The 22,982-nt window shown below is 40.9% G+C and overlaps 1 protein-coding gene across 1 annotated transcript in view; it reads right to left on the reverse strand.

Annotated features, from left to right (window-relative positions):
* The window catches only part of LOC134866183 (leucine-rich repeat and immunoglobulin-like domain-containing nogo receptor-interacting protein 3), a 29,208-nt gene extending 12,167 nt beyond the window's left edge, over nucleotides 1-17,041 (reverse strand). Inside the window, exon 1 of the mRNA XM_063886189.1 lies at nucleotides 16,616-17,041. The gene's annotated coding sequence lies outside the window, so the exon portion shown is untranslated. The remainder of the gene's footprint in view (nucleotides 1-16,615) is intronic.
* Nucleotides 17,042-22,982: the final 5,941 nt, after the last annotated feature.

Genomic DNA, 22,982 nt, shown 5'->3' on the forward strand with positions numbered 1-22,982 from the left:
TTAAGCGTGCTGACATTGCTAATTATCACTAAACATGAAGTACAATGGATGCTGAAAGAAACATCAGTTTTGGGCAGTTTAACATTTTGTGCTGTCTACCCATTTCACTAGGTTTTACAAAAGTGAACTTCATGGTAGCTCTAGAAAAAAGGTCAAAAGAACACCAAAGTCATGAGCATGTTTCCTCAGGGGATCGTGTAGGTCTGTACAAAATGTAGTGGCAATTAATCTGAGAAGAGGTTAATAGTTTCTCTGGCCATCTTACGTTACAAAATGTTGAAAACAAACCAGTCAGCCCTCGCATTTAGTGGATCACAACAAGGATGATTTTGTTTTACTCGAAGGTCTGGCACATTTAATTAGCGGTAGCTATTTTGATGATTCTGACACCCTGCAGTGTTTTGACCTGCTTTTCTCTGGCTCAAACCTGAGCACATGGCTACACATACTGGGAAAACCGAAGCAGAAATACACACACACACACACACACACACACACACACACACACACACACACACACACACACACACACACACACACACACACACACACACACACACACACACACACACACACACACACACACACATATATAGTGTAGTAAACAACAACAGAGGGTGGCCTGGGAATCCAGCTTTATAGATGGATAACCATGCCTGCAACCACATGGTGTCTGTTCAGGTGTAGAGCACCCGCAAACACTATTTCTACCATCTGACATCACTTTTTCCCCTCCAACTCTTTATTAAGTCATGTAATCTGGAGGTTCAGGGGTCAAGGCGTTATCATAAATCTCCATTTCAACTAAGTCGGCAGACATTGGTGAAATGCCAGGGCTAAAAGGGAACATATTGGTTTACACCCCAACCAAAGTCACCCACACATTATCACTAAATTTAGGTCTGTTAAAGCTCTAAACATATATTGCCTAACGTCACCGGTAGCCATGACTCTTATGTACAAACACATTCACAGCAAGGACAAGCTTTGGCCAGGTCCTTTAGAGTTAAAGAGAAGAACTTAATCGTCCATCAAAAGTAGATGAACATTTGTCTGTGATGTGGCTTAAAAGTGAAGTAAAGAATGTTTGACGACACATTTTAACTTATTCATCTGCATTCAGTAGTTACAGCATGGCAGTGGATACAAATCTTGTTATCCATCATGGGACTTTCCCTCATTAGTGAGCAGGTTGGAGCAACTACAGAGCCCATTTCCTTATGCTGAACATGAATAAATAAAAAAAAATAATGTTTTCAGTTCAGATCCAAGCAGAGTTGCTGTGATGTGTTAAAATGGCACATTGGCAACGTTCCGGTTTCTGTGAAACGGTCCAATGTGTGCACCATAATGTTTTATCATGAACAATGAAGAGCTGCAGATCAGAGGTTTGGACACCAGCCAGCTGCTATACAGATAGAAGACTTATAAGTCCTTGTGTTGTGTAGGTTCACTGCTAAAGCTACACAAATTATACACACATTTAAGCCTGTGTTAACTTGGCTGTCTTAAAAGTGTATTCAGGAAATGCATTTTGTGCACCAATTGTTTATCCTGGGATGTAATTAACCAGCAAGTCAGAGATTATTACAGTATTAGCAAGAGGGCAAGTTAGAGATAAAGATAAGAATAGCAGTAAGATTAAATCATTTAATTAAACCTGAACCTTTTCTAGGGGAAACACATTCACACATGCAGACAGCAATTATTTTGAGTGACACACAGTCTGATAAGTGACTGGACAGCGTAGAATTAAAATTCCCTTTGTCGATCTGTGGCCTTAATACTGGTGTGGATTGAAATGATTCATTAATTATCTCACACAAGATTAAAAAAAGCTTGGTCATCACCTTGAGTTTTTTTTTAACGTTATTCTCTCAAGTTTATTAAATACTCACAGAATATTTATTTGTCTTATTTTATCCATGGCAGTACAGAATTGTGTGGATAATGCTGATGAAGGAGGTCTCACATTGTTGCCAAAGAAGAATACCCTTTCCCTTACACAACCAGCCATCACAGCTCTGATTACGGGGCTCCAGACAAAATACGAAGGGAGTTCATTTCTGGTGTCGTTTCCTTTCTAAAGGCTAATGACTTTCCAGATAACAAAATGGTGGGGTTATCCCAAGGGTTGGTCATTGAGAAGTTAAATCACGTCTTCTTCTCAGCGCCAACGGACCATCCGCAGATTGAGATGATAGCAGGCGATGCTGCTAAGTAAAAACATTTCCCCTGGAGACACCTCACCTGAAATGCAAAACAGCCCCTTTTTCACCCTGTACAGCTCAGTGTGTGTGTGTGTGTGTGTGTGTGTGTGTGTGTGTGTGTGTGTGTGTGTGTGTGTGTGTGTGTGTGTGTGTGTGTGTGTGTGTGTATAAGTTGGAAGTGTGTTTTTAGATCCCTTTGGTATGGAGAAAAAAAAAAAAATAAATAAAATTCTCTGAACTGTTTTTTAGGTGAAAGCCAAACAGTGAATTTAAAACAAAGGCAGCTGACACCCCTAAATATACCACCAGCGCCTATAAGAAGACCACAAGAAGAATTGTGATGAAAAGAAATTGAAGGCAGGAGATTGAAATAGATAAGCGCAGAGCTGCATAATATGCCCACAGTGTGAGCAATTGATATATTTGGGCATCAGGGGAGGAGATGATGGACATGGAGAAAAGGAAATAAGTGGTGGAAAGAGGAGTGAAAGAGGGGGAGGGGGGGATAAGAGGGACACTCTGTCACTAATGATGGAGGAAGGTCAAAGCTATTCCACAGTTGAGAGAATCTAATGATGCAAATCAGGTCCGACTCTCAGTCAGATGCCAGAAGAGACGCCAAATCCTGATTCTGCATTTAAAATATTCTCAGTCTGTAACGTGCAAGATGTGGATGCCATTTTACTGAGTGAAAAGGCCACATCTGTCCAAAGAAGAAAGAAAGGGGAATCTCTTGTAATTTGCACAGCTGAATGCATTCTGGCTGACTGACTGGTACAAATATATAACTGTCGATGTGGCAAGTAAACAGCGGGAAAAGAAACGAGTTGGAAAATGAAGGGGGAGGGGGAGAGTGTGACAGCTTTCCATCCCCAGTCTTTGAAGAGCAGCATGGTGCCGGATGACAAGGGGGAGAACAGTTACAATGAATATGTACATAGCTTTGACCTGAATGCATGAATTGATTGCAAATTTACCATGAATCAGACTTTAACACAATTTCTAATTTTATTTATTAAATTGGATTTGGTCTAACAATGCACAAAATCAAATATGTAAAGTGGAATAAATTGACAAATATTCCTGCAGCATATAAGAGGACATTTCAGTCCGTCGAGCTGTTGTTAATAAACCATACAGTACAGTAGGAATGTGCTGTATAGGTACAAGGATGGCGAAAGCATTACATATGCATACATGGCAGGGATGTAGACGGCAGAGTAATTGCAGTGCTTCATGGATAATGGTGACCCTGTTAGCCCGAAAGCGTATTGGCTGCCCGTTTCTCTGATTCTGTTGGCGCAACCAATGGGAGCCGTCGCTACCGTTTCAGATGTGGGGATGAAGGGGCAGAAAGAGGGGGCTGTGAAATACAGAAAAATAGAGGTGAAGGCGGAAAAAATGGGAATGGATGACGTGGGGAGAGAAATGGAGAGTGACAAGGATGTAGATGCAGAATAAAAGAAAGCAGGAGAGAGCTGAATCCTTTGTACTGACGAAACAAAGGCGACAATCCCTGAGCACTGATAAAACCGTTCAGCTTGTGGATGTTCAACACCAACAGACCATATGTGTGTGTGTGCTGTGCAGCTCTGTGTGTGTAAGAAGATGGTGCTTCACAGGACATACTGTAAGGCGATCATCACATTTCCAGGATGCTCTTCTCACCAGAGATCCCAGAGGAGGATACAAAAAACCCCATATACACACACGTACTGTATGTATACACACATACATGTGGCTTTGTAAACACTGTAGAGCAAGGTGATGATAAGAAACACATCATAGTGAGGAGGAGGAGGAGGAGGAGGAGGAGGAGGAGGAGGAGGAGGAGGAAGAAGAAGAAGAGGAGGAGAAGCGGGATCACAAGGTAGGACGTTTCTAGAAAGGTAACATACGCAGCTGAACAAAAAGCGTGCGTGACTAAGGTAAACATTATGAAACGCAGGCAAATTCAAGATAGCAGCAATTGATTATGCGCATGTTACAAAAAAGTTCCCACAAACAGACAATCACTTGACCTCCATGCCAAATTTCACCAGGAAAAAACAGTGGCTGTCTAAGGGTGGAGAATGTTTTTAGACCAACACAACAGACTAAGCTATAGAGCTACAATAGCTGCTAAAACCATACACTATGTGAAAATGAGAAAAGAGCTGGAGATTTAATGTCAAGAAGGATTTGTCGTATAATCGAAATGATGTGAACAGCTACCGATGAAATAGCTTAGTCAACTGCTGCTTCCAAGCTCAATAATTATTTTTCAATATCAATATCTGTGTATATCTGTAAGTATAACGGAATAAAGGACAACTCAAAATATAGTGAGTGTTTGCTCCAACCCCTAAAGTTACTAGAGTTCCCACTACACAGCTAATGTGAAATAATGCCTCTGGTGAAGAGTTGAACTTACTGGGGCTCAGAAAAGACCCACCTGGAGCCTTTATACTGTATATGTTGAAGCACACATGTCCTGTAAACACCTGGTGAAGCCTCGGTCCTTGATGTTGATATGAACTCAGCAGGAATTCTGAAAATGTGTTGAATTATTTCCAATCTCATATTTTCGGTCTTCATCATAGCAATGTTGCTGTCTTCTCTGACTTAATTATTTACCTGTGTGAGTGCCATGGGTAGCTCTAACTACAAAAATGAAATACACATTACAAAAATATCCCTTTAAAAAACACACACACTACCATAGGGATAATGTAGTTGAAACAGTGATCGCATTACTGATAACCAATTGTGACATTCATCCTCTGGTACATCCTCTGCTCTGGAACAATTGGCTACCGCTGGAGGAATGTCATTATCCAGTGCTACAACCGGATAAGAGAAACACTTTCCCACTGATTCATCAAGGTTTTTTGTCCCGGAAAAGCAGCTAAAAAGTGAGTGATAGCAGACGAGCTCCCCTGAAAGAATATCAGAGCAGTCGGGATGCTTGAGCTACTGAAAATAAATCTGTGGGACACTGGCATTGAAGACACACAGAGATGATTGGAGTTCTCCCCAGGGAGCATCCGGTTAAAATTCAAGGACTCTACGTCTCTCATTTTCGCTCCCTCTAATGCTCATCTCACTCCCTCTCTCCCTCTTAGCGAGGTCACGGCTGAAAAGTTTCAATGATGCCCCAGGAGGCCGAGAATAATCATCCAAGTGTGCATCTGCATCCATGTGTGTGTATCCAAGCGCATGATTGACCTTATGTGCGCACAATGTTCTTGTGTCTGTATTTTTGTCCATGTGAACAGCATGTATGGATGTGTAGGTGGTTGACCGCTCAGTGGCCTCTGTTGCAGCCTTGCAGGTTCATCAGATCCCTTGCTGCACTATTTTGATTTCCATACAGCCCTCTGATGTAACGCAATATGCACTTGAGCCTTTCACCTGTGATTTCCTCTTCATAAACCATCATGCAAACTGAGAGTTTGTGGAACTCCTTTATTGGCATTCAATAAGTGTCACTCGAGTCAAAGAGTCAAAGAGTCAAAGAGAGTGAGGCAGCAAGCGCTCCGTAATGAGATCAATGGCTGTCTTTGAGGGAAAAGGCTGATGAAATAAACTGTCTGTTGCATGTTATGCCATCAAAGCTATTCAGCAGAAATCTGGAAAAAACAGCATCCATAATCACCACTTACGTACTGACAAACATCCTTCGGGATTGGTGCTGGAAGATGCACAAACCTATCAAGCAACATATTATGGTGACAGACGATAATAAACACAACAAATGTACACATACACACACCAAGACACAAAACAAACAAGGACACACAGAGCCACGCTGACTTATGCAATGCCAATCCCATCCTATCTGCTTAGTACGCAGTCCTTCCCAAGGACAGAGGAGACAGAAGACTCTGTTCTATCTTCATGTGAAAGTGCGTTAACTGGTGGGAGGAATGATAGAGAGCGAGAAGAAAAGAGTGAGCGCTGCAGGAAAGACGCTGACAGCTCGCCGTTCGAAAATAGCCTGAATGGTGTGGCTCCAAAATAATTCCCTTTTTTCCCCCCCCGATCCTAACTTCAACCGTGGTTTCTGAATAATTCATTCTCGACCAATGACATGCAGAGATGGGGACAAAGAGTCATTGCTCTATTTTGATTCGCATAATAAATTCATGACTGCATGTTTAAAAGGAAGGACGAATAGAAAGGGGGTGGGGGGGTTCAGTAGAGGCCCAGGTCAGAAAAGTGTGAAACAAGGGTGAAACAGGAAGGAGAGGAGAGAGAGGAAACGAGAGATACAGGAATAAAGACTTCAAAAATGTAAAAGGATGTGAAGGTGGAGATTAATGCCTTCAAGTAGCAGCTCAGTACAATTCCACACCCACAGGTGCAGCTGACACAGCATATTGTATCAACTGAGAATAAAGCTGACAGACTACAAAGAAAACCAATAAGGAGTTAATCAAAAGTTTATAAATACTTTATTGGGATAGATACCGTACGTGATAATATTTCATGTCATGTGAAGATGTATTCACAGACTCAGATATTCTATTTGAATGTGACACTGGCCCTACACGTGTTGAAGTGGTCCACTTTAACATGCATGACATTCTTACAGATCTCCAAAAAATCAATACCTGACAAGTTAAAAAAGTAAATTGCATCTATTAGAACAAAACCTCTATTACAGATATCTTGACGAAGTGCTCAAAACAAAACATTCGAAAAAATGCCAACAGGTAATAACAGGTAAAAGGTTTTTAGGAATGGGGATTCTCTTCTCCCCTAGCAGAACATTATCTTTTCAAACAGGAATGAAATAAAAATAAAAATGTTGTATATAGAAAAACTTTTTGCTGTTGGATAAGACGGGTCGTCTTATGATCGGACCATTAAAGTTAGTTAGTGGGAAGAAGGTACCAGAAGGAGAACCAAGAAGAAAAGAAGTAACTCGCCAAGGGCTTTTGTCCTCTCTAAACAAACAAGCCACTTTAACAAGCAGCTAAAACACACTGAGTCAGGGGACTCCACACAGTCAGTCACGCAAGTCCATCTAAACTTACTCTCTTTACCTCTGTAAATACATGGAAATATTGCAGCCCTCTTTTCTTCCTTTGTTTTCAACAAAATCGAAAGTTCCCCGAAGTTGTCTCGTATTTGCTTTCAAATGCTGCCTTGCTAAAAGGCAACAAGCCAAGGACCAATTTACCTAGTGAACACACAGAGGGCTCCGCGCAATGAAGCACATGATGAAAGTAAGTTTTGCTGTATACATGAAACCATAAGTCAAGCAAAGAGAGATGTCAGTTTAAAGAGGCGCCTAACCTTTAGCAAATACTGTATACATTTACACAGTTACCCAACTACTGGCCTTTTTATTATACATGACACTTATAAAGGACAAAGCGACACATATGTGCTGACATCCCCAAGTGGCTTCCACATGCCTCAAGTCCTGAAGGGAGGGTGACGCACATGTGTGCTTGCCTGAATGAGTGTGTGTCTATGTGTGTGCATACACACAGCATTGGTGAACAGTCCCCGGGCTTCTCCAAGCCTGTTTGTGTAGCAGTGACGCAGAAATAATGTCTGAATCTGTGCTCCCTCAGAGCCAAATGTATGTGTGCATGTGTGTGAGTCTGTGTGTCTGAGTAGAGTGGGGGGTCAGTGCTGAAGGACATAACAGAAAATCTGAGCATCTACATTCCCCCAAACAAATTATTCCCACTGCAGGGTGAAGGAAGATTAATGTGGTGAAAATGCACAACCCCATCAAATTAACAGAAATAGAAGCCTGCATTTGAGAAATTCTTTCAGAAAATAAATTCTAATTCTAATTCTAATGTTAACATGGCTATATTGAATACTCTAATCTTATAGGCCAATTAGGATATTCCAGAGGTCTGCTAATTCTTACTAACAGACCGTTACCAAGGATAATCAAGGAACCTTATGCATTTACATCAGTCCACAGAAATAAATCCAGTCAAATTAACGTCAGCTGTGGACGACAAAATTGAGTTTTCTCTGTCAGAAAACACCATGGAATCATTTTTGTATTACTTTTTATATTTCTAGCAGCACCAAACTTTGGATTTATGATGGCTGAACTGTCTAAGTAAAGAAACTTTTTTAAAAAGCAGAAGGTAAAGGGTGAAAAGACAGACTGGAATTCAAAGAAATCACCTGAAAAGTGTTTAAAGACTGGTTAATGGAAAAGAAAATGTCAGAAGACTTGGATATTTACAGAAAACCTCGATCAGTGCTGCCATCATAGTTCCAGTCATCAGTCTGCCGGGGAACATACTATCTATTTTCTTGGCGGAAGCAATATGATCATTTGAAAATCAATTATGAAGTTGTAGGTTTATTTAGTAAGTAGTCGTGCAATAAGTGAAAATGTTAGAAAGTGTATTGTCATCAATAAAAAATGAACACCGAAAGAATATATAGAGGATCTTGTGGCCTTGCTGCACATTATCCCTTACTTCAAACATTTATTTTAAGACATGTTAGTGAAAATCCCTCCTCTGGGTGGAGTGCTACCCTGTAGTAATTGAAAAAGATCACATTATTTAATAATGCTGTGAAATGCCAATGAAGTATTACAACACTGTTTCAGCTTTAAAAAAGGCAAAACATTTATTTCCTGACCTTTTTACTTCAATCTTTCATAGAGGGTAGCACATTTTAATTTCTGCCTCGAGCAGAGAGCAGTGTTCAAGAAATGATACTTGAATCATTAAAATCCAATTTGCAGGACCGGGTCACAACACTCCATCACGGCTATCAGCTAAGCCCTCCTTTCCACATTGCAGGAAACCTGGTCTGTATTGCGAATGAACAAACCGAGGGATCAGAGGACAAATCAATATCAATACAGCATTCATTAACAGAGTCCTTACGGATCAGAAAGCTGTTCATCCACTCAGAAACACAGATGAAACAGCGAAGGACTGCGAGGGAGAGAAAGACAATAAAGAGGAGAGGAGGAAAGTGAAGCATACTAGTGAGACTGATTGACCTTATTGATGTAAAGAGCTCACACGTAAACACACACACACACACACACACACACACACACACACACACGGCGTAGTGCTCTTGCCTAGAAGTCATGCAGCTAAGTTAATGAATACCGTCCCCCCCTGCCCCAAAGGTCTGTTCTACAGATGGCATTAGATGTTCTCACACACACACATACACACACACACACACACACACACACACACACACACACAACACACACACACACACACACACACACACACACACACACACACACACCACACACACACACACAAAACCAGCATCCAAGGTACTTAAAAAGACGGGTTAACACACAGCACAAATTAAGACAGAGTAAAAGAAAAGTGAAGGAAGTGGAACTCCTGCATCCTGCGGGTGCCCCTTATTGAGTTGCATTATTAAAAAAGTAGGTGATACTATTTAACCTGCATTAAAATTCAATTAATGAAGGCCAATATGGACACAGGTGCACTTTCACACACACATAAACACCACACACATATAAAAGGGTCATCTCATTGACCTGCATTAACATCTGCGAAGGACGGGAAAGCACAGGTGAGACGAGCCACAAACTTCCTGAACCACATCAACCAATAATGCACCTGAGATAACACAAGTCTTTAATTCAAGAAGAGCAGGTAATGGATAGTTGGCCCACCATCACACCATTGGCGACACAACTCTTTCAATTCCCCTTTGCTATTCTGCACCAGGCCTACGCAGTACCAAACCACAACTCAGAATTATTATTTTTAAACTCATATAAGGACTTATTTGGTACATTTTAGGGCGAAGTTGCTGAATTCTTACCAACACTGGTTATAACACTGCAAAGAAGTCAACATATTAGTATGAAGAACTAAAATATAAGTTGGTAAAATAAATGTAACGTAAACGATCTGATATATTTTATAGTACAATTTAGAATATTATTCTGCATCATCTGCTGGTCGAACAATATACATTACATAACTCGAGTAACATGAAGTCATTAGAATCCAGTAGCATCACATGTGTCTGCTTCCTGAAGGTCAACAAATGTATGCTCTGTTGTTCATTTAGAACCAAACTGACTCTTCACAACCGCCATTTCTCACTATTTTGTTTGACAGTATGCCGTGCACGAGTGTATTACTGCAGTTATGTGATGTTGTGGAAAAAAGGTGTTTGATTACTTATCTGCTGCTTCTAGGGATGAAAACTGCATACATGTGGATCATTAGAAAGTCAATTAGAAGAGTAGCTTTATTTAGTAAGTAGCAGCAATAAGTGAAACTGTAGAAATGATGTCATCAATAAAAAATGAACATGCAAGAATGTATATGTATTGTGCCTGCTCACAGTTATCCCTTACTTCAAATTTAATTAAACTATAGTGACAAATCCACAATTTGTGGAGTGCTACCTGAATAAACACAATCATTTTTATTAATATTTGAAATGACAATTGATTACACATTTCACTTTAGAACTTATTTGGACTTTTTGAAATTAATTATGAGCTAGAGGTGCCACAGTGACCTTAAATTTCCCATCAGAACAAGCAGTGTCAGAGGAGATGGGGATACTGAGATGAAGATTGGAAAACACAAAAGTAGGATGGCACGAGACGAAAGAAAGACGAAGCGTGGGAAGACGCACAACAGATCTCAAGGCACAAGGTACGTCTGAAGACAATTTCACAGCAGGGAAAACGTAATTAGTAGCGAAATGAACAATGACAGAGGCGAATGAGGAAATCAGGAATGCGAAACAGCATTCAATTAATATCTTGGAGGGGATTGATACAAAAAAAGGCAAGATGAAGAAAGGAGGCTGGAAGCGAGGGGGTGAATAGAGCAATAGACTGAGAGGAATGGGTCCAACCAGCTGGCTATTTTCAGAGTAGAAGCGCTTGATTGTTATTGACTGGATCATGCTTATCACACTGACAGTGCGACACACACCGCTGACATCTTAAAACCTACAACCTCAGTACACACTCATGGTTGGACTAGATGATATGAAGCAAACCATCAACATCAGTTTGCAGTACCTCTGATGCAACTGAAAGCCCAGTGCGTAATCAACATTGAATAAGACTGTTTTTATGTGTTGTGCCATGAAGTTGCTGTGATGCATACGGTAGATGAATTATGCCTTGTCCTCACTGCCCCAATACATCAGTTTACTTATAGCAGCAATCCCAAGGACATCTAGATCTTGTTGCATTCTCAAGGTCAACACACATACACACACACACACACACATCCATCACAAAGCTCATAACACTCCACACACCTTCCCAACAACACCTCACTATGGCCCACTTAACTCATTCTTACCACATCATCGCAAACCAGTTTCCCAGAGTCTTAAACTCCTGTGTTTCAGTAACTTCACAGTCCCAGATCTGCTCACTGAGGTTAAAGCTAAAAGGAAGATTCAACTTTCATCACTGTGACCTTATATGCATTGCTGTGTCATTACTAAACAACTGCAGTAATAATACAATGGCACCACATAAACTATCAATTAAAAGTCCTAGTTATGGACTCAGAAGTGTCATTTAAACTTTGGTGGTCTTTCATTAACAACAGACAAGATCAACTATACCTACTATCATATATTTTACATCCAATGATTAACATATACACTGAATGGACTGTTCGGAAATACAACAGGTCGAAACCACACTTCCTGAACCACATCAACATTTAATGAAGCCTGAGAAACACAAGTCTTTAATTCAAGAAGGACAGGTAATGAGAGGTGTGCCACACACACACACATTTGGCGGACCCAACTCCTTTCAAGATTCCCACCTTTGCTATTTCTCATCCAGCCTACTGCAGTAACACCCACAACTACAGATATTATTATTTTTTAAACTCTCATAAAGGTCTTATTTTGGTCACATGTTTAGGGCAGAAGTTGCCTGAATTCCTTACCAACACTGGTCATAAACTGGCAAGAAGTCAACATCATTAGGTCTGAAGAACTACAAACTTGAAAGTTGGTCGAAAAAAACATGTAGACGTAAAGATGATGATATATTATATTAACATTTTAGAAAGTATTATTCTGCATCATCTGCGGCTCGACAACCAGTAACATTACATGAACGGAGGAACAGAGAGTCAGAGAGAAGTCCAGCTAGCATCAACATGTGTCTGCTTCGCTTGAAGGTCAACAAATGGTCTGCTCTGTTGTTTCCATTTTAAGAACCAAACTGGACTCTTCACAAAGCCAGCACATGTTCTCACATTTGTTGTTTGACAGTAATGACCGCTGGCAGAGTGTTACATTAACTGCAGTTATGTGATGTTGTGGAAAAAAGGCTGTTTGTTTATTATTCTGCTTTCTAGGGATGAAAATGCATTACTATGTAGGCTCATAGAGAGGTGTCAGAGAAAGAAGCTTTATTCTGAATGAGACAAGCCATAGTGTAACTGTAAACAATGAGTCATTAAAAATATATTGCAAATGTAATCTGTATCTGTCTCTAGTCACAGTGTCCATCCCTTATCCTTCAAGAGAAAAACTGGATGGACAAACCAGCAATTTATCTCTGAAAACACAATGATTTTTTTATAATTTGAAAGGAACAATTTGATCACCAATTTCCATTTGAGAGTCTATTTTGGATTTATTTGCAAATTAATTATGAGGCGAGAGGTGCCCCGGTGACCTTAAAACTTTCCCATCAGAACCAAGCAGCTGAGAGGGAGAGAGGGAGAGGGATAGAGAGTGAGAGAGATGGGAAAACAAAAAGTAAGGATGGCACAGAGACAGAAAGAAAGACAGAAAGCGTGCGTGGAAGAACGCACAACAGAATCTCAAGGCACAAGGGTCACGTCTGAGAAAATACAGCAGGGAAAAGTAAATTAAAGTAAGCGAAATGAAAAGTGAAAGGGCGGAATGAGGGAATCAGGGAAGGTGCGAGAAAGAATAATTTATTGCTTGGGAGGGGATTGAAAAAAATAAAGCGCAAAGATGAGAGGAAGAGGAGGCTGGGAAGACGGTCAGGGGGTTTGTAATAGAGCAGTGAGACTGCAGAGGAATCGTGGTTCCCACCTGCTGGCTATTTTCCCAGAGATAGAAGCCAGCTTGTTTGTTATTGACTGGGATCATGCCCTTTATTCCACACTGAGCATGTGCGACAACACTCGGCTGACATCTTAAAAGCCTAATAACCTCAGTACACACTCATGGTGTTGGACTAGATGATATTGGAAGCAAGACCATTAAATTCAGTTTTGTGAGTGACCTCTGATGCAACTGAAAGCCTCCGTGCTGTAATTCAACAGTTGAATTAAGACTGTTTTTTATTGTGTGTGTGGCATGCAGGTTGTGTGAGTGCATACCGGTAGATAGCAATGGGCGTTATGCCCTTGTCCTTTCACACACCTCAATCACCATTCAGTATACTTATAGCAGCAATCCTCCACAAAGGACATCCCTTAAGATCCTTTGTGCATTTCTCAAGGTCAACCATCATACACACACACACACACTCATCCATCCAAAGCTCATTGAACACTCCCACACACCTTCCCAATCAAATCCTCTCACTAAATGGCCCGCCTTAACTCTTTCTCTCCTCTCATCGCACTCAGTTTCCCCCAGGAGTCTTAACCTCCTGTGTTTCAGTAACTTCCATGTTCCCCAGACTCCCTGCTCCACTGAGGCGTTAAAGCCTTAAAAGGGAGATTCAGCTTTCATGCAACCTGTGACTTATATTCATTGCTGTGTCCATTACTTAATACAAACTGCAGTAATAATACAATGGCCATCACACATAAACTATCAAATCTAAAATGTCCTGTTTGTGACTCTCAGAAGTTCATTTAAACCTTTGGTGGTCTTTCTATTAACAAACAGTACAAGAATGCAGAGCTATAGCTCTACTATCTATGTATTTTTACATCCGAATGATTTAAAACAATATTATCCACTATTTGGAATCATGTTTCAGGACAAATTACAAATGCAGGTCAAACTCTATTCACTCTGTTGGTGTCAATCAACTGCTGAGGTAAATATTGTGCTCTTTAGCTCTTTGATACTTCACTATGTTTAGTCACTAACTGTGTCTGTGACGAGGAGTCAGCGTACAGTCAGTTATTGGATCTTTCCTGCTAAAAATGTCCTGATAACTACTAAAACGCTCTATTGAAAATCATTTTCTGTGTGTTCATCACTGTGAATGACACTTTTCAAAATACAAATAGACATCTGATTAAGGCAGCTTTAAATAAGTGTTTATGCTCACGAAATGTTGTGTTTCTCAGTCTTTACCAAGCTAGCTCCAATTTGTTACACTATTACTTAGACAGAGTTAAATGTGAATTTAAAAAATGGATAAATGTTTAAAACATTGAAAAGTATTCTGAAATAAATGGGATGTTATGCATAGTTTTCCTATTCAACGAACACAAATGAAGATAATTTGGCTAAACTTTGTCGGTTTACAAACAAAAGTGCATGTGTAACAATTCATGTTTCTTATGAAAACAATATCAACCAACGTCTAATAAGCCGCAATTGTCTTTGAAGAGAGGCAGGATGCTTTTATGAACAAATGAACATCCTCCTCTTCCACTGGCAGTCTGTGTCTTTCTTCACCCTTTTTCCCCCAGAGCCAGCTGAAAACTAACACTTTTCTGCTGTGTCCATTCACAAGAAAAAGACATCAGCACCTTTGAACATCGAGGCCAACCATCTTTTTACCCACATTCTCTCATATTTCAGTCAGAACTATTTTCTCTCCTTAACATTCCTCACTTTCTTCCATTATTGCCTCAATCTTTTATTATTCAATTGTGTCACTATTACCATCTCTGTTAATTATGTCCTCATCCTTCTCATCAGTAATGCCTCATTTGGAGCCTCTAAATACTTCTGTGTATTTTCCCACAGTTCACCAGGCTTAGCAGGAGAAAGGAAAGTGATGCTATCCTTCAGGAAGCCGTCACACTGCTGTACTAAAAGGTTTATACTTGTGTGTGGGAGTGTGAGCCTGTTTTTATGTAAATATGTGCGTTTCTGTAGGAGTTGTCATATTGTAGTAAAGAGGTTATATAGGGTAATTGTTGCCAGTGAGGTTTAAGATACGGGGATAACGAAAAGCGAGCAGTTTAGAAAAACGGATCCATAAAGTATTGAAAGGTATCAGCGAGGGAGAAAAGTTGTGATTGGAGGGGTTTGAGCTGTCTGGTGAGTATTTACACACACATAAAGTTTGCCATTTGCTGGGAGCGATGTGCCCGTCTGCTCTGTCTGGGTACATTTTTTTTACGTTCTGTTGTCAGAAAGACAAGATTGCAAACAGTGATAAAGTTAGAAACCCAAACAAGTTAATGAGGACCAGGAAATAATGAGCTGATTGCATGATTAGAGGCACAATTCCACCGCACATTGAAAAGCCGCCACAGCTAAATGCTATTTACATATCTTTTCTGAACCAATGAGAGCAGGAAAAATAAGTGTGGCTAACGTGTTGAAGCTACTCTTTGCTCAGGTTGGGCAACTTGAAGAAAATAGCTGTGAAATGATCACCCATCCTTCACTTTGACTGTCAAAAAGGTGGACAGGAACCTATCCAGCCATGCTGTCCGGAGGGGCCGAGCCAGGTAAAGGTAATTGCTTAGCAAAAGAACGAAACAGGAGATAGAATCAAGGGGAAAGGGGGAGAGGTGACAGCCTATAATTGGAAACAGAGAAAGGAGGAAGATGGTTGAAGAGGGAGCAGAAAGAGAGTTGGGGGAGTAGAATGAGAAAAAGAACAGTTCTTTATAAGCCATATGCACTCTACCACAACATGACAAAACGGCTGGCCAGGCATGTCATGTACATGGCACCCTGCAGTGTAGCGTGGGAAACAGAGCTATGTGTCTCAGATCAGAGTACACTAATAAGTTTAAGCTACAATCTCTTTGCAGCAGCTACATAAGTTATACCTTTGAGATTTGTTTTTTATTGTGCACAATTTATGACTCAGGCACAAGGTTCATGTAATGAGCAATGCTACAGACACCAAAAACAAGTGCTGCGATGAGAGTGATGCTTTATTTTGTCCGGCATCATGAATCATGGCAACATTTTGCCAGTGGAGGTTTATTTACATGCATCACTCTGACAGCTTACGAAACCCATTATGAAATGCCTCAGCGCTTTACAACACCGTTATAACGGGATGTATATGGTTAGAAACATGACCAGGGACACAAACACACACAATCTCTCATCCTTCTTCCTATGCTGCAAGTAACTGAGGGCAAGTAGGGAGACTTGTCAGGGTGGGTAGTCGTCAACCCTGAAGATCTACACACACGCACTGTTGCGTTTCAAGTGTCTGCGTGCTCCGTTGCTTAAAACACAGCAACCATTGAGAATAAAAGGAACAAGTCTGTGTGAAGTATTAATGTACATACCCAGGACTGAAGCGTGGTCCCTGATGCCTCCTCATCTGTCCAGCTGTGTGCGTAGCTAAATTGCAAGTTGCAGACGCTGCTCCACACGTGCCGGTCCTCCGCTCCTCAGTCTGTCTCCGCCTCACTCTCAGAGCCTGGCATCTGTATTAAACCTGCCACTCATCCTCCTCTTTCTCTCCCACTCCCTCCTTCCGCCGGCAGGCTCGTTTGCTTACACACCTCCTTTCACTCCTTGTTCGTTGTTATCCAAAGATATGATCCAGGCACTCGCAAGAGGGGGGGTGGGGGTGGGGTGGGGGGGTGAGATTTCCCTCTCCTTCAAACAGTGCTCTTCAGCGGGTCAGGGTGCCCTCCATCTCCCCCGGCGTGGATGTGGGATTATGAGAGAGGAAAGGGAGGATGGGTGAGGAGCGGGCTGTTGCTGTAGCTGTTGCCTGCTTCAATGTGAGCACCTCTCTCTCGCTTAGCAAGGTTTTCATCTCTCTCTCTCTCTCGCACTCCCTACTCTCTCACTCTTTATCTCCCACTACCCCCCTCCCCCTTTTCCCAGTCACTGTCTATCTGCTGCTGCTCCGGCTGTTTGGATTCACAATTCAGTGTGCTGCCGGGCGTGCGGTTTAGGGAGTCTCTCTAAACAGCCGGGCAGGAAGAAAAACGAAGAGACAGAGCAGAGATTGAGGAAGCAGAAAAAACGGGAAAGAAGATGATTGCATTTTGAGCCTGAAAGAGAGGGAAATATTAAGTTGCTTAGGGACAAAACCAAGAAATAAATAGATTACTGTTGAATAAATATAGATTATTTAGATTTGATAAAATACATTTTATTAATGAATTTTAAATAAATAAAAGCACAAAGCGACATAGCAGCAGTCTGTGTTCCATTCATGAATTAAAACTACATTTGAGACACAGAGAGGCTGTTCCTATCAAAGTTCTTTAGCGGTAACATCAGTATGCTAATATGCTCACAATGATAATGCTAATAACAATGCTGATATTTTGCAGATAATATTAGGCTACCATGATCACTTAGCATAGCTGGCTGACTTTAGCTAATTAACCTCAATGTCATTCCTCGAGAAACTTAGAATTATCTTCTGTCCATCTGGATAAAATAATATTTTGTCTGCCGCACTATAACCTTTTTAAACCCCATTTCCAAAGTTGCCATTATCTTTAAAGAGAAATAAAATGTGTTTACTTTAAATCTTCAAGGTTAAACAAAGATCAATTGCTTTAAGAAAAAAGAAGCTTACCTTAGCTTATGTGACTTAGCTTTGTATATTGACAATGAAGAGACACCAGTCAAGACTAAAAGAGACAAATAATATAAACTAAAGACGTTCTTGAAGCAATCCAAACTAAAAATAACTGGCTTGCCTGATCTACTCCAGCCGGTTGTTCCAGAGTCGATGGCATGACTGCAAAGGTCTCCTCGGGCTCATATGGGGTTAGCAGGTCAGAAACAGGGAGTTGATCCCATTGGTGGTCATTAGGATTGTAAAACTCACTCCAACAAGTACAGGCTGCAAACTTAGAAATGCCTACATTTTAAACATTCATCTACTGTGTATTATGAGTAATGTTGCTCCGGCTTAATGAGACAAACAACACCAAAATGTGACGTGGTATAATGAGTATAGCATTCAAAATAGGGATTTGGGCCCCAAAATTACTCTTGGAAATGTCATTCCTTTAGTGGTTTGTTCTGTTTAATAATCTCCCCCATTTAGCCTGAAGCATGCAGAGAGAGCGAGGGAGCAAACGAAAGAGAGGGAGAGAGAAAATAGACATTTTTATTGTTCGGTCTTCTTGCCTTGTCAGGGTAAATCAGATCAAAAGGGTACTGAGGTTCAAAGACACTCACACACAGAAACACACACAGAGAAACACACTCTTCTAGCCTGACTGACTGCCCCTGGGGTCAGTTAACAGCTCATTGCAGGAAAGGAGAAGTCTGGCCTGCAACCCCTTGGGCCAGGGGTCGGGCATGTCATGATGACTGGTGGAGGCCAAGTCTAGCAAAACACCTACTACTCCAACAACTGATCCAATCACACCCACCTACACACACACATTTAAACATCCTATATCACATGTTTTTCCTCTGCTGAAGCCTCGGTGCATCTACCCATTAAGCAGCCAAAACTGTATCTTCTCACTTACTTCTCCACTCAATGTTTATATGTTTCAGGTTCTGAGATATCCACCTCTTACATTTTCTCTCGTGTGGTGACATTACTCAATGTTACCCAAATACTACTCCTTTAACCCTGCAGCAGGACTCACTTCTGCACTGTATTTTAATTTCTGCCAGGGAATAGAGGAATGTCACTGGTGATGGTATCAACTACTACATTTCAAGTATTGTTACATCCGTAGCTAATACAACCCTCCTTTAAAAAATCCAAACCCTGCCTTTAACATTACTTTTACCAGGTAGTTTTATGAAAAATATAAATGTCATATTGTGTATTTCACCCACAATTGATGAAATAGGAAGCCAAAAATCTTCTACTTCAAGGTCATGAAATAATTTGCTGCTCCATTGACAATTTTCTTTTTTGTTCGATGGCTCCACCCTGAACGGCAAAGAATGGCAAAGATATCCTGGTGGGCGCACAGGGACTGCAAACACAAGATGTCTTCAGAGTGGGGTGCAGGACGTGTTGAAAATGATGGTTGCAAATGTATGTAAGAATTTAATACCAGCGTGGGTCTTAAACAGCAGCCAAGTGACAGTCTCCTTGCTCGAAGCCTTACTTTTGGGAGGACTTTCATTTGCGCTGACATTTAGGATAGAATAGGATGACATTTGAGTTTTGAGAGTATGTGGGACGTGGGTCGGACATGAATGTGTCAGATAGCTCGGATGGAATAGAGTGCGACACTTAAGCAGTACAAATCATACCTGTATATGAAAGGAAAGAATATGCGATAAATAGAGCTATCAAGTCTATTTTTCATTATCATCCAAGTAGAGCTTTAGTATCACTTGCAAATGATTAATGCTCACACGTTCCTCTCCTTGTGCTTAAGCACCTAAAGATATGCTAGTCAAATCCATAATAAGTGCAACTTCTCGATGATTGAAAAATGACATTTGATTTAAACAAGCATACATTATAGATGTATTTTTTTGTCTAGCCTACTTGCTCTCTATCAGCAGCTGTGTCATATAACCAATCATAGCCTCGTTCATTACTGTTGCATTACAATTTGGCAACTTCTCTGCATTTCAGCGTGTTCAGGCAGACGGTGACGAGCCAAGGGGAATTACATCTCTGACTGTGGTCACACTCACAAAAATAACACATGCTTCTCATATGACTTGAGCTATTTCCCATCAAGTAACTCTATACTGAGGCGTCTGAAACTCCGAAACATAAAGCTGTGTAAAATATTTATACATGCAACATCCAAGGGTTGTTTCAAAGGGTTCGGATTTGTCACGTCTATCAAGAGGTATTGGTTGTCTTGTTTAAAGTTTCCCTTTGTCCCAGTGTAAGAGATGAGGAACAAAATGTATTACAAAGTTTAGTTAAAGATATAAGCCAGTCAAATCAGTCCCAAACTAAATATTTCACCTCTTGCTTCACTTTAGATATGAAAGTTGTCCACAATATGTGGCACTCTCAAGAATACCTACATTGAAGTCAGATAAATGTCTGACAAAGTATTAATTGAGACTTTTTTTTTTTAATGCTTGAAAAACTCTGTTAGTGTTGAAGCACTTCATCTGTGTCTAACAATAATAAACTGAACCCCTGTAGCTTGATCTGAGCCGGGCATTTCATGTCAGGTCATAACTTGGTTTGAAATACAGTCCCAAACAAAAATGGATTAACCAATGAGTAAAAGATCTTCTTTTCACCTTCTCCCTCGTCGTTTTATTGCTGGTCTAGTCATCACTTCTACTTGGCTCTGAGAGAATGATCGCTGATGACACATTCATTAACAATGATATTAGGGAAGAGAGGGATAGCAGTTAACTGTGATGCTAACTATGTTGGCAATGCAACGTCGTTATCTGTTCCTCTGCGTGTGGGTGTTACTGAGAGTCTTATCAGTGGAAACAGACCTGGACGTGAGCTGGGTGGCGAGCAGGAGGAGGATGTGGAGAGGGGGGGTTGGAGGAGCGGTGGGGGTAGAAAAGCAACAGTGAATTTGAAGGATAAGAAAAGAAATGGGAGACTGGAAGCAGGCAGAGGCGTGGAGATAGACGATAGACACATAGCTATAAAAAAGGGATAATGTGTTGTGTTGAAAGCAAGATAAAAGACAAAAAAAGAGAGAAAAAGAAAGCAAACGTGATCCGGGTGGAAAGTGGGATCAGAGTGAGGGACTAGGAGGGTATAACAACAGAAGTTGGGTGAGTCAGGGAGAAGATGCCTAAACGGTAATAAGTAAAACTGGGCAGGAGAGGAGAGACATGCTCCAGAAAATACGTTTTTGTAGGACTGATCTTGCGTGCAGGTACCTCAGGGTCTGCAGGTACCTATCATTCCCTTCTTTTGCCCTAAAGTATTTCATTTCTGGTTTATATCGGCTTGAAGGCTATAACATAACATCCGCCATATTCTGAACTTTCATATAAAAAGATGGTGACTGCTTGAAATGATATCAAGCACTCTGAGGCAAATCACTTATATTTAGAGTAGCAGTATTCAAAGTTAAAAATATGCCCTATGAAGTGCCCTCAAATCTCAAAATGGCAGAACTCACTTCCTACAATCCTGAAGTTGGACATGTTGCAGTTCTATACGACTGAACAGGTTCATGACATGAAAATCGTTGCAGACTGTCTGCACATTGTGTGTCGTTTACAGCCAACACATCCAGGCTTAGGATACTCAGAACTACCAATAACACATTTGAAAGTAATGAACACATGTCTGCCAACACACTGGCATGTAGAGCAATCATCATCTCACTGCCACATTTAACAAACACTGTACATCTCCAAACAAGTTGTAAATGCTTGCTTGTTCTGAAACGTTAGACTCAGTTGTACATTTCTAATGTTTGAGCACTTTTTTAAGACATCTCATACATGTATATGATATATTTTTTCCATAGTGTTTAATAAACCGTTGGATTTATTAGTCAAAATGTGTGGATTTTTTGCAGGTCTGATACCTTGTGGTTAAATGTTTCACCTTGTGATTGCACATTCCGTGGTTCAATTGCGGCTTTTCCTTTTGTTGAATGCCATTGTTTTCTCCATGAGTCATCCTCACAGTCATCTGTGATTATAAAAGTGAAAGACGAGTTTAAACTGTATCTTAATCTGTATCTTATTCATAAATGGGCATAACCTACCTACCTGCAATCCTCCCCTGCTCAACCAGTCAGCATTTTCATGGCATATATGGGACTGAACAACTGACATGTAATTCTGTCGTTTAGATTTTAAATGTTATTCAAAAACCTGGACCTTCACTAGAGGTAACACTGTGGATGCTCTATAATGAGACGCCAGTAAGGTGTTACTTTACATCCACGGCTGCTGCTTTGCAATACCTTGCAGTAAAACTTGCCTGAACTGGACGTAAATCTTCAGCATGACAAACACGCAATGTGGTTTTTTTTTCAGTGATGCCATCAGAGAGAAAGTGGCATTATAAGCCTTTTTGAAACTACAAATGCTCTACAGCTATGCAGTGCGTTAAAGGCAGCACAAACACACATTGCCGTGCTCATAAACCACAGCAGGGGGCCAGACCCGGTGTGTGTATGAAGTCCAACATAAAGACACAACAAAAGCTTGGGTATGAAAAGAGGTAACCGAAGCAGAGGAGAGAGGAAAAGGAGTGTCATTGTTGTTGTTTTAAAGTGAGTGAGACACAGCTAAGGGGGGTGGAGGTATTTTAGACGAGATTGATTGAAAAGTAGAAAACAGATTAGGAATAATCTTATCTGGAAGGGAAAGGTTTGTGCCTCACAGATATAGCTGGAGAATGATAAATAATAGAGAGGGGGAGAGAGTGTGATTGTGTTTGCATGTGAAAATGGAAACAACCCGCAAGGTGGGAGAGAGAGAGATGAAGTGAGTGTGGGAATTAAGAGATATGGAGATATGACAGGAGAGGCCTTGTGAAAATCAATACAGAACAGAGAGAGACATAGAGTGGATTGAGGGAAAACTGGGGCAGGGAAGGAGAAAAAACAGTGACAATGAAGCTGAGAGAAGGGAAAAGGAGGCGGGGGGAAGGGGCAAGATGGGGAATGAGAGGGTGATAAGGAGAAAACTAGGGAGAGAGGGTGTGATGAATACAAGAGAGCGCAAGATGATGTGAGAGGAGATGTTGTTTGTCCTCAGGCTGCTCTCTTCGAGGAAGGACAAGGATGAGGGGGTGGTTAGCAA

This window comes from Eleginops maclovinus, chromosome 6 (assembly GCF_036324505.1).
Source record: "Eleginops maclovinus isolate JMC-PN-2008 ecotype Puerto Natales chromosome 6, JC_Emac_rtc_rv5, whole genome shotgun sequence".
In the NCBI taxonomy this organism is placed as follows: Eukaryota; Metazoa; Chordata; class Actinopteri; order Perciformes; family Eleginopidae; genus Eleginops; species Eleginops maclovinus.